Below are 12,361 nucleotides of genomic sequence, written 5' to 3' on the forward strand. Positions count from 1 at the left end.
GCCTTCGCAAAATTTCTGCCAGCCCCGTCAATAAGGCGCCGAAATTCTGAAAAAGACACAGAGGGGCATACGGGTTGATTATACAATACCCAACGTCGATGTAAATCTGGTACAATAGCGTTATAGTTTTTATCATTTGGTCCCTTTCTTTAGGTATGACTGTGATAAAAACGTTCGGAACTCTCGGGAAAGGAGTTCTAGTCACACTTCGTTGTGTAGTTTATGTAGTGACACATTTGCTGTGTTTTACCACTTGTCTTTCGAATTTATGTGTTGATATCATGTTAGTTCCAATCTTACAATTTTCTTGTTTAAATCTACAATTTAATGTTGGGATATTTCCGGAGCATTTTAGTAAGGACACCAAGCACTTGCCTAAATTTCCGTTCAGAATACTGCTGCTGAAATATTGCAGTATTTAGACCGAGGCGTTATTAATAAAGACAACCAATGGTAATTACCTCCCAAAAGCAGAGCATCATTAATTTAAGTCACAGAAAAATATATATTACAAAACCTACAATATTCAATCGAGCATATTAAGTGAGAGTGAAATGTTTTTTAGCACTTGAACGTCGCACAAGTAAATGCGTCCTCTCGACGTAATTTTCCGGCAACTATATGTTCAGTAATATTGCGATCAACAGTCGCGATCAACATAGTCGCAATATAAGCGTTAAAGTAGGGATTAAAATAAAGGTTCGTTCACTTACCCCCGTTCAAAATACGCATTCGATTAAAGGCACCGAAAATGAATAAATATCAATGCAGGGAATTGGTATAATATACACCGGCATCCTACGATTAGAACATTGTTATTGTACGATCGGCGAAGTAATAGTACGATATCTGTACGATCTCCATTTGTATGGCGTTGTCCCACGACGATGCCCAACTAACTGTACAATGCTGTCTGCACATGATATGAACGCAAATATCGTAGCCCGTACCACCTACGATGCCACCAACAAACGTAGACTAATCCATCGTAGCAAATATAAACGAAGCATTTCTCTGATCTGACCACAAAACATAATTTTTATTCATTTTTTTTTTCAAAATATATAATATCATACTATAGTATTTCGAGCATTATTCCAAATGCCAATGAAGACAATTATACTTTCAATACAAATTGCGATTTGTTTAAAAACAGATCGTAGTTGGATTGCATAGTATATTGTGGACAGAAGATAAATAGTGCACATAAATCATAAACGTTGTTCTTGTGAAATTCACCCATGTAGGGGTTCGCGCGATTGTATCTGCCATTCATAGTAAATATTTTGAATTTTTTGTTGCATTGAAGCTGTCACGTCGAGTAAGGGTCGATCTCACTCTTAATATTAGGTAGATTTCGCTACCACTATGCAGACGCTTTCTGGAACGTTGATAATCTATTGTCAAAAGACCTGTATGACAAAACAGTCTTTGTCGAAAATCAGTGAATCAAAACAGCAGTGTCGTCCGTGACTCTGGACAAATACTTTGCAATTTTTCGTCAGCTCCGAATCTTAGGACGATCTGCTGTCCTTGTTCCCCAATTTTCGATAAAGGCCTCTCAGCTGTTCATTGTGATTCAACGGGAATTTTCAATACATTTACTATGTTCTAGAATCCGTCTCCGTCAGAATTAAGTAAACTCGCTATTCTTGGATGGAATGTTCAACAAATATATCCTAACTGCTTTATATGGGTTCATGTATATTATTGTTACACTTAATGTACACTATATTACTCTTTCTTTTTTTAATACATCGACATATTAAGGGTAATTATCATCAATAAAAGTGGCAAATACAGACCATCGTGTAACTCGTAATCCTTATAACAATGAAGGTGTTATAAATAACAGAATTATATTTTATAAGAGGGCCAGACCTTCATGTGTTCATCATACACCATAGAGTCTGAAATAACACCAATAGTGTTAAAGTAACACACAAAATATGTAATAACACCATGGGGACGAGCTAACACCACAAAATTAACACTGGTGTAAATGCTTGGAGTGGTCCTCTCAGAACGCCAACTTGTGCAATTTCCACCCCACTATTTTCTGGTGTAAAAACTACGGTGTTAAAACAACACTAGTCTACTTCGTGAAAGGTCCAAGTTTAGACTACGGTCACACCCAAAATATGAAAATTGGGGAAAAGGAGAGTATTTTGTTAATAATAATAATAGTGATATTTTATATAGCGCGCACACCGTCCAGAGACGCTCATGGCGCTAGGCCAGCAACAGTTCCTTTAGATAGCAACTATTATATACACGTACATTACAAACAGCTACTATAAATAGAAATCTTGAGTCACTACAAGTATTATCCTGGAAATTCCCAGCTACATCCTGGTGGGGCCTGGTGCCCTTGTGCTTGCTGCCCCGTTCACCGACAATTTAAGGGGCAAGCCCGGTAAGCTCAGTACTCACAGGAGCTCTAGCAAATAAGGGCACCAGCCCCCATAGGAAGCTAGTCAGACCAGCGTGTGATGACACAGAGTGTACATTAAATGCAAACAAAACAAATATTATTTCTTTAAAATAGTACATAATTATACAGTGTATATAGATTTAGTTGTGAAGGTATTAAATGTTGAACATATAGGTCTTAAGGTGTACTTTAAATGTTTCATGTACTTTAATGGAGCGAAGTGACTGAGGAAGTTGATTCCACAACTTGGCCGCAGCATGTGAGAAGGACCTATCCCCCCAAGAATGTCGGGTACGAGGAATCAGAAGCAAATTGTCACTTCTAGATCTTAAAGTACGAGTTGGATTGTAGGGATGTAGCGTATCTTTAATATATTGTGGCGACATCCCATGAATGGCTAGAGGAACAAGTAACATGAGCTTAAAATGAACTCTTTTGTTGACAGGCAACCAGTGAAGAGAACGTAAAATTGGTGTGATTGAAGACATTCTAGGTGTGTAGGTAAGAAGTCTCGCACTGGAATTTTGAAGAGACTGAAATTTGTTTAGCTGGTGTTTGGGCAGTCCGAAGAGAACAGAATTACAAAAATCTAAACGAGATGAAATTAATGCATGCAGTAATTGTTCACATGCTTTGTCAGTCAAGAACCTACGTATAAATCCCAAGTTACGCAATTGGTATCTCACTGACTTGGAAATACTAGACACCTGCTGATCAAAGGTCATGTTGCTATCAAATATAACACCAAGGTTCCGCACATTTGAGACAGGGAGAATGACTTTATCACCTACATGCAGAACCAACTGATTGTGATTTGCTTTCATTAAGGAGTTCTTGGAGCCCAAAATTATGAATTCGGTTTTATTTTCATTGATCTTCAGACTGTTGGAATTCATCCATAGCTTCATATCTTGAATACATTCTTCAATATTTTTCAATGCTTCGGCTATCACTTCTAATTTAGGAGGAACAGAAACAAAAAGCTGAATGTCATCAGCGTAGCAATGGTAGTTAATATTATACTTCTTAATTATAATATTGATTGGTTGTAGATAAATGGAAAACAATAGTGGACCACCAACAGAGCCTTGTGGTACACCGTAAGAGAGGGGACACTTGTCAGATTTAGAGTTATTTACAGAGACATACTGGGTTCTATTTTCTATGTACGATGTAAACCACTGTAATGCAGTGCCTGATACCCCGAGAGAGTAAAGTCTCTTCACAAGTATCGAGTGATCAATAGTGTCAAAGGCACTGGACATGTCAAGTAACACCAGAAGTGTTATGTTGCCTTTGTCCATTTCACAAAGGACATTATCTACAAGGTTGGTTAAGAGAGTTTCAACACTGTGATATGGACGGTATGCAGATTGAAGATTATCGATCAGATTGTTTTGAATGAGATAAGTACGAAGACGTGAAAAAGCTACTCGTTCTGCCAATTTAGACAAATATGACAAATTTGAGATGGGTCTATAGTTCTGTAGAATGTCACTGTTAAGGTTAGATTTCTTCAGAGTGGGACGAACTGAGGCAATCTTCATAGAGTCTGGCACTATTCCAGAAACAAGACTTGTGTTTATTATGTTCACAATGGATGGTACGATAGTGGGGAGACATTTTTAAAGAAGTGATGTTGGTATTGGATCAAGGTCACTAGATTTAGAAGATGAGCTCATTATGATGGACCTTATCTCATCGAAATAAGTTGGGGAGAGTGTATCCAACGTACTATCTGTGGTTCGAGGTATATCAAACCCTCCAATGTTAGGGAGAGTTGTTATAACATCTTGTATTTTTTCTTTGAAAAAGTTGCTAAAACGAACCACAAGATTTATCGAGGAAGGAAGAGGAGTAGGCTTTTTTCTATTTAGAAGAACATTAGCAACTTTGAAAAGCTGTCTCGTATCTGTGCAGTTTTCTATAAGAAGGGAGTTATATGATAATTTAGCAGCTCGAACGCATGACTGCACTTCCTGCCGCTGATTACGATATTTCTCACGATCAGACTCTAAACCTGATTTGAGCCATTTGCGCTCTAATTTTCTACGAAGGATTTTTGCCCCAGAAATTTCTTGACAGTACCATTGAGTATTGGGACGAACTGTGACAAGTCCTGTTTTCACAGGTGCAAACTCATCTAAAACGCTGTTAAGAAGAGAATTGTAATTATCAACAGATTCTGAAGCATCTTTGCTTGAGCAGTTTTCAAATAAAGACAGTTCAGTTAGTCTTGCCATAAACAACTCAGGATTTATAGCTTTAAGATTACGTGTATGAATCACACTCTTTTCAGCAGCAGGTTTAGTTAGGAGCAACTTACAAATGATGGCAAGATGATCCGAAAGACCATCTACAACATGGATGTCAGTTACTATATCTCCATCTGACCGGCGGGTAATAAGCAAGTCTAAAGTATTACCATGAATATGTGTTGGGACCTGAATATGTTGAGTCAGGTCATAAGCATCAAGAGTTTCAAGGAAATGTATTGTGTTTGGTGTTGATTTGTTTACGTGAATATTGAAATCTCCTACAATTAATATACATGGCTTCTTAAAAAGAAGATAGTCTAGCAGACATGTAAAGTCATCTATAAACAGATTGAGGGAAGATGATGCAGTCGGAGGTCTGTAGACAACACAAAGGCTCAAAGAAACATAATTCTGTACTGCAATGAATTCAGTGAGTTCAAATGAGCTTATATTGAGTGAGGAAGGAATAAGTTTGATGTCAATGTTACCCTTATATAAAAGCCCCACTCCACCACCTCTTTTGTCAGGTCTTGGAACATGATGGAAACAGTATCCACCTGGATTTAGGGCTGCAATCACAGCATCATCATCTGGATGCAGCCACGTCTCACAGATACCAACAATGTCTAGATCATGATCAATAACAAAGTCAACGAATTCAGAAGTTTTGTTCCGAATTGACCTCATATTGATCATACAGAAAGATGTATATTGTGACTGCGGAACACTGGCCATACCATTAGATCTGACCCGGCGACAATTTCGACGCTTACCTCCCCGACAACCCCTCCGAGTTTTCTTCTGACAACGTCGAAGTCCATAAGAATTTATAGTCTGATTTACATTATGAGGTAACTGAGTAATACTGTCCTTCCATTGCTTTAGCTCAGCTATACTATACTTAAATATGTGCTGTGTGGATAATTGATGAGGACAAGCATTTATCATAGGTATATGATTATTTCCATCAGACTTATTTAACTTATCTGGCCCAGGATTTGGGTGTACTATGGAGATCGTGGCTGGATCGTGGGCGCACGCATGGTACGTTAGGTCGTGACCTCAATAGTGCCGCGACGGACCATGCGTGCGACCACGCGATAAGTATAAAAGCCCCGATCTCCGAGTGATTCGAGTTTTCCAGAGTTTTCCAGAGTTTTCCAGTCAGTTGTTTGTTCCAGTCAGTCATCAGTCAGTAAGAGTACAGTCAGTAATGAGCACGTCGAGTCAAAGGACATATCTAGTGGTAGCCATCGCCCGCAGATCGGTCATCATCAGCAGCTTCGATACTTCGAGGAGATTACCAGACGCGGATCCTTAGAAGGACTGTTCAAGGTAAACCCTCGTCTCCACTATGGCGGGCAAGGTTACTACAGTACATCACCAGCATGCAAGAGTTCAAGCTGGAAACTTGCATGCGAGTTAACATTATATGGAATTCTTCTTTTTAGAAAGCAAATCCTGCTATAGGTTTGATACACATGTACAGTATCACTGACAGGACAACCAACAATAGTGAATGAATGTTCGCACAATAAGTCACCACTCACATACAATGATACGATAAGCCAGACATGAATAAAAGCCATTGCATTACATAATAGTACTTACATTCAAGCTCAGACAGGCAATAACAATACAAGGTTAAGGCTACTTACAGTACAGTAGAGTGTGTAATGGCTACAGTGCCAAAAAAGCAGCAAGACTTCAAAAACTTTTAGCTTTAATAATCATATCAAGAAAAATATCTCCAGAGCCATTTCTTTCCTAGTAGGCTCCTGAATGACTAAATAAACTACTGCTAACAATAAAAACACAAATTTCAGCTTAGAAGTAGTAAAAAGAACTGTCGCTGTAGGAGAGCTAGCATCCAACATGCAAGGACATGGTGTGCGCTCATCCAACATGGCTGTTTGAAAATAACTTCAAACAGTCTTAAAATAAAAAACTACCCTCCTCCCCCCCCCCCCAATTTCCATATTTTGGGGGTGACCGTACTCTGAACTTGGACCTTTTCGTATTCTTTATCATGACCGGCTCATCCTTCTTTCTATTCATCTCGTCATCCTCTGTCCTTTCTTTCTTCTGCTCGTGCTTCTTCCTCTTGTTATTGTTTTTATTCTTCTTGTTCTTTCACTTGTTGTCCTTTTTTAATATTCCCTCTTCTTTTCTCCATATTTAACATGATGATGATGATTATGATGGTAACAATGATGGTGGTGGTGAGGATGACGATGATGATTGCGATGATAACATTGCAAAATAAGCGAATAAATGGGTGTGGACGTACTTTGAATAAGAATTAGTATCATAACCAACTCTTCCTTCTCTATTTTCTTCCTCTTCTTCTACACATCTCTTCCTTCTTCTATGTCTTCCTCTTCTTCGTGTTCTTATTCCTTTGTTCTTTATGTTCTTGCTCTTTTTTTAATCTTTTTTTTTCTTTTCTTTTTTTTCTCCTTATTCCTATAATGATAATGTTGATGATGATGATGATGATGATGATGATGTTAATGATGATGACGATGCTGTTGCTGCTGATGATGATGGTGATGATGATGATGGTGGTGGTGGTGGTGGTGATGATGATGTTTATGATGATTATGATGATGATTATGATGATGATAATGATGATGAAAATGAAGAGGATGACAATGGTGATGATGATCATGATGATTATGATGATGGTGGTGGTGGTGGTGATGATGATGTTCATGATGATGATTATGATGATGATGATGATGATAATGATGATGATGAAAATGAAGAGGATGACAATGATGATGATGATGATTATGATGATGATAATGAAGATGGTGGTGGTGGTGATGATGACGTTTATGATGATTATGATGATGATGATGATGAAAATGATGATGATGAAAATGAAGAGAATGACAATGTTGATGATGATGATGATTATGATGATGGTGGTGGTGGTGGTGGTGATGATGATGTTTATGATGATTATGATGATGATGATGATGATAATGATGATAATGATGATGAAAATGAAGAGGATGACAATGATGATGATGATTATGATGATGATGATGATGATGATGATGATAATGACGACGACGACGATGATGATGATGATGATGATGATGATAATAATGATGATGTTGATGAAGATAATGATCGATTACCGTCCTAATAAAGAAATTATATTTATAACGAACTTTGGAAATTTTTGTTATTTTTTAAGATTATAACAGAAACAATCATCAAATTTAACGTTTTTAAGTAAATGTTTTGATCAAAATGTAAAAAAATAAAAAATAAAACATAGATTAAATTGATAACAACCTTCTTTAAACAGTGTGTTGTATGCTGCGGCTCCACCGGCGAAACCAACTGCAGGGTCCCATTTCACAAATATAAAATAATATTGTAACTTTCCCAGTATGGTAACTACCATGGTAACATGGCTCGGTAGCCAATCAAAATCAAGTTTCATGGTCGTTGAAATAATGGCAAAGTTACCATAGGATTGTAAGTCTAAAAAAATGTGGGTCGTTTGTCCAGTGGTTAGAGCATTGGACATATAATCGCAAGGTTGTGAGTTCGAATCCTCTCTCTACCATTATCTCCACTTTAATAAAAAGGCCCGAGAGTAATATCTGTCGTCTATAAGGTCAGCCACTATGACTGATTAACCTAGACGTAAAATGTTTCATAGGTAATTGGCTACATACCAGCTTGGCGTTTACCAGCAAAACGCTGTCCTGTCGAGTTCAATATTTTGTTTTGTTAGTATGACTGTGGCGTAACTGGGGAGGGCGATCATCATCTTATAGGCCTTACGCACGTGACCTCATGATCCAATAGCGCCCTCCCTCAGATGCTATAGGAATACCCTTAAGGGCACATGAGAGTAATTTAAACGCGAGCAAAGCATGCCGGATAGGCGTAAGTAAAGATCACATGACTTTATTGATTAAAATAATTCATTAAAAATAGACAAAATGTTTGTATATCAAAATATAAATGATAGAAACAATGTCATGTTCATACTCTTTCATAATTAAGGCCTTTGGGGAGGCTAGACTGCATTTTTGTATTTCATTTTAATTATTATTACCCACAATGCAGTTCGGGTTTTTCTGGCAATAAACTGGCCGAAATTATGGTTAGTCCTTTTTCAGGCCAATTAACTTTTGATTGAGCTGGACAAGTACCCGATTGACATATCAAGTCTTAATGTACTGTTAATTGTGACTAATGTCAGTGAATTAAAGCAAAATCTATCGAAGGATTGATTTTGATGATTTATTGATGAGCTATGATTTAACACGTGAGTGAATGGGGGTCTGTAATACTCATGTGAGCCCTTAAACGAAGATGTCAGGGGTACGCCATCTCTGCAGATCACCAAGAGAGGGAAGGTACTACCTCGGGACTGAGGGTAAAGGGTATGCCTACAAGAAACATACAAAAAGGTATTTGAAGACGAAACTCCAAAATAAGAGTAAGATCGTAAGAAAATCGGGAATATTTAGGCAAGCAGGGATGATGAACAAATAATGAAAGGGCGAGTGACTAGATGAGTTACATCGGAATACAGTGATAATAAGATTGCGTTCTTATCAACGATAGATGGCGTCCAATGTCATTGGTGATGGTGCCATATTAATTTGAAAGAAAAACAAAATATCCATCATGTGATGTATCATTAATGAACTCAGTTACCAAAACCTCGACGACCAAGTTAAAACGAAGAACAATAAATTGTTGGAGAATTGTAAAATTCTCCGCCATTAATTATTTGATCCAAATGTTGAGTGGAAGGATTTAATGACTTGATGAATAGTTTGTAATAGTCTACGCAGTTAAAAGGCACTTTGGTTTAAAAATAATAATAATAATAGTACCCCCCCCCCTTCACTACCTGAAGGGGCTGATCCAGATGAGTTCATTGACAACATTCATGGATAACAATTTTTCCGTTATCCCCGGGTAATTGTCTGGTTACTTCTCCCCTATAAATGCGAAGGTGTATACCAAACAAATGTGTGCTAAATAAAGTCAGTATTCTGAATGTGGTTGCATTTAATCCGCACTTTGCTCTAATATGCTGCTTTTCACTATGGAAAGTATTTTTTTGGGGGTGGCTTGCTTTATCAAGAAGTTTTCTTGCATAAGTAATACACCATAACATTAAGTTTTAATGAGGGCGCGGTGGCGAAATGCTCCAGTTATAGAATCCTGTAGTCTGCATACCGAAAAAATGCCATAGATTGCTATTTGTAGATTATAATTTCATATAAACTATCTCGATTTTCTACGCTTTAAAAACGAAGGAAAAAAAAGAACTGGAAAGTAGAAATAAGGGAGACAAAATAAGGATTTAGTGTTTACAAAGTGCCTTTATTCATCTACAGAAGTGATGGTGATTCGAATGGGTATATATTTTATTATTTGTTTCAACTAAAACTATAAATCAACATTTTATATCATAATTTACAAAGCATATACCATGCACATGATCTAAACGGAAATATATGTTGAAATAAGCTTGGTCAATTGTAAAGACATGAAAATTACATTAATCATAATTTTTATTTATATCTATCAGTGTTGTAAGAAAAAGAGCGCCATTGTGATTGAGAAGTATAGAAAGATTGGCGATATTTCGTATTGTACAATATAATTCCAATCATCCAACGTTAATAATATTAATACAAATATTAAGACGGTTGATAAGGGAGTTTCTAAACGCTCTGTTGTTTATGTATACATTCAAACCGGATGTCCAAATTGGAAAGGCTTTACATTACACAAATCGCAAACTTAATCTTATGTACCTTAAAACAACCATCTGAAATTATAATGAAGGTCAAAGTGGGCATTAAAGTACATGCCACGAGTCAAAACGACTTTCATCATGTTCATCTAATGTTATACGTACTATTACAAACCATCACTCCCATGTGGGACTGTGCCTCAAAATACGATGCCAAACTATGATTAATGAAAAACAGAATTCAACAAATAAATTTAGCAATCAAGTTGCGGTAATTTGTAGGAGAATACAAGAGTCTATATTATTCAAGTCCAAGTTTAAGTATAATGTTTATTTCCCATCATATACATGAAATGCATATGCAAATATAGATTACATATAATCACAAATCAAGTACAGATAAATTATTTTTTTAAAGGTATTAAAAGCTTGTATGAAAATGAGGGGTTGCGTTAAGAAGCGCTGCTTTTATGGCGTGGATCTTCTGTCATTTAAGAGTAAGATTATGTAATAAACAATTTAAGAAATTTTGAGGACTCATTCACTTGTATAGATAACGGACGTAATAAAAATTAGAAAATTAAAATATTAAAATTAAATGATAGAAATAAATGGTTTGGGGGTTGTGCTCTTTGTGAAATCAATTATCACATTCATAATAACTTGGATATATCGTCATCTCATATTTCGATTATGCCTATCTACAGCAGATGATTGACGCTATGTCGGCGGTGGTAGTTGTAGAACTAGAGGTACCGTAGAAAAAGCAGTAGCAATATATAGAATAACTAGAAGTAGAGATAGAGGTAAAGAAGAAGTAGACGTAAATGTAGAAGTAGGAGTAGAAAACGATGTATATTTGAGTTTTGTCAGACGTGTATCAATCAGATATGATTATTTACGTCTGGGACCGACCTTTAACGTCACCATCCGAAAGACGTGACCAGGGGTCGAACCTCTGCATCAATTTGTAACTTCCCCACGTAGCTTGGATTACAGGCGCAAGCCACAACGCCCAAAGCCTAGTAGCAAACGAAGTAGAAGCAGAAGTAGAAAAGATAGTTGTTGTTATTATTATTAGTAGTAGTAGTAATAGTAGTAGTAGTGGTAGTAGTAGTAGTGGTAGTAGTAGTAGTAGTAGTAGTAGTAGTAGTAGTAGTAGTAGTAGTAGTAGTAGTAGTAGTAGAAGTAGTAGTATCAGTAGAAGTAGTAGTAGTGGTAGTAGTAGTGGTAGTAGTATTGGTAGAAGTAGTAGTAGTAGTAGTTGTTGTACTAGAAGTAGAAGAAGAAGTAGTAGTAGTAGTAGTAGTAGTAGTAGTAGTAGTAGTAGTAGTAGTAGTAGTAGTAGTAGTAGTAGTTGTTGTTGTTGTTGTTGTTGTTGTAGTCAGGCACGGATCCAGGGGAAGGCTGCAACACGTAATATACCTTTATCGCGCACTCTGTAAAATGAGCGGTAACCTCTCTCTTTCTCTTTTTTTTTCTTGCGTGTCCCCAAATAAATTTCGGGAGACAAAATAAGCTTCATTTTGGACTGATACCCTTTATTCCTTTTTTTCTTTGCTTGTCAAAATGTTCACAAAATTCTCACCCGTATATATAGTTCCGACTATGGATCCGCATTTGGCAGTAGTAGGAGAAGTAGAAGAAGTAGAAGTAGTAGTAGTAGTAGTAGTAGTAGTAGTAGTAGTAGTAGTAGTAGTAGTAGTGGAAGTAGTAGTAGTAGTAGTAGTAGTAGTAGAAGAATTAGTAGTAGTAGTAGTGGTAGTAGTAGTAGTAGTAGTAGTGGTGGTAGTAGTAGTAGTAGTAGTAGTAGAAGAAGTAGTAGTAGTAGTAGTAGTAGTAGTAGTAGTAGTAGTAGTAGTAGTAGTAGCTGTGTGCATTTTTTCAGCTGGTCCCATCATGCCTTTTCTTCTCCCTGGTCTT

Source organism: Lytechinus pictus, chromosome 14 (assembly GCF_037042905.1).
Source record: "Lytechinus pictus isolate F3 Inbred chromosome 14, Lp3.0, whole genome shotgun sequence".
NCBI lineage: Eukaryota > Metazoa > Echinodermata > Echinoidea > Temnopleuroida > Toxopneustidae > Lytechinus > Lytechinus pictus.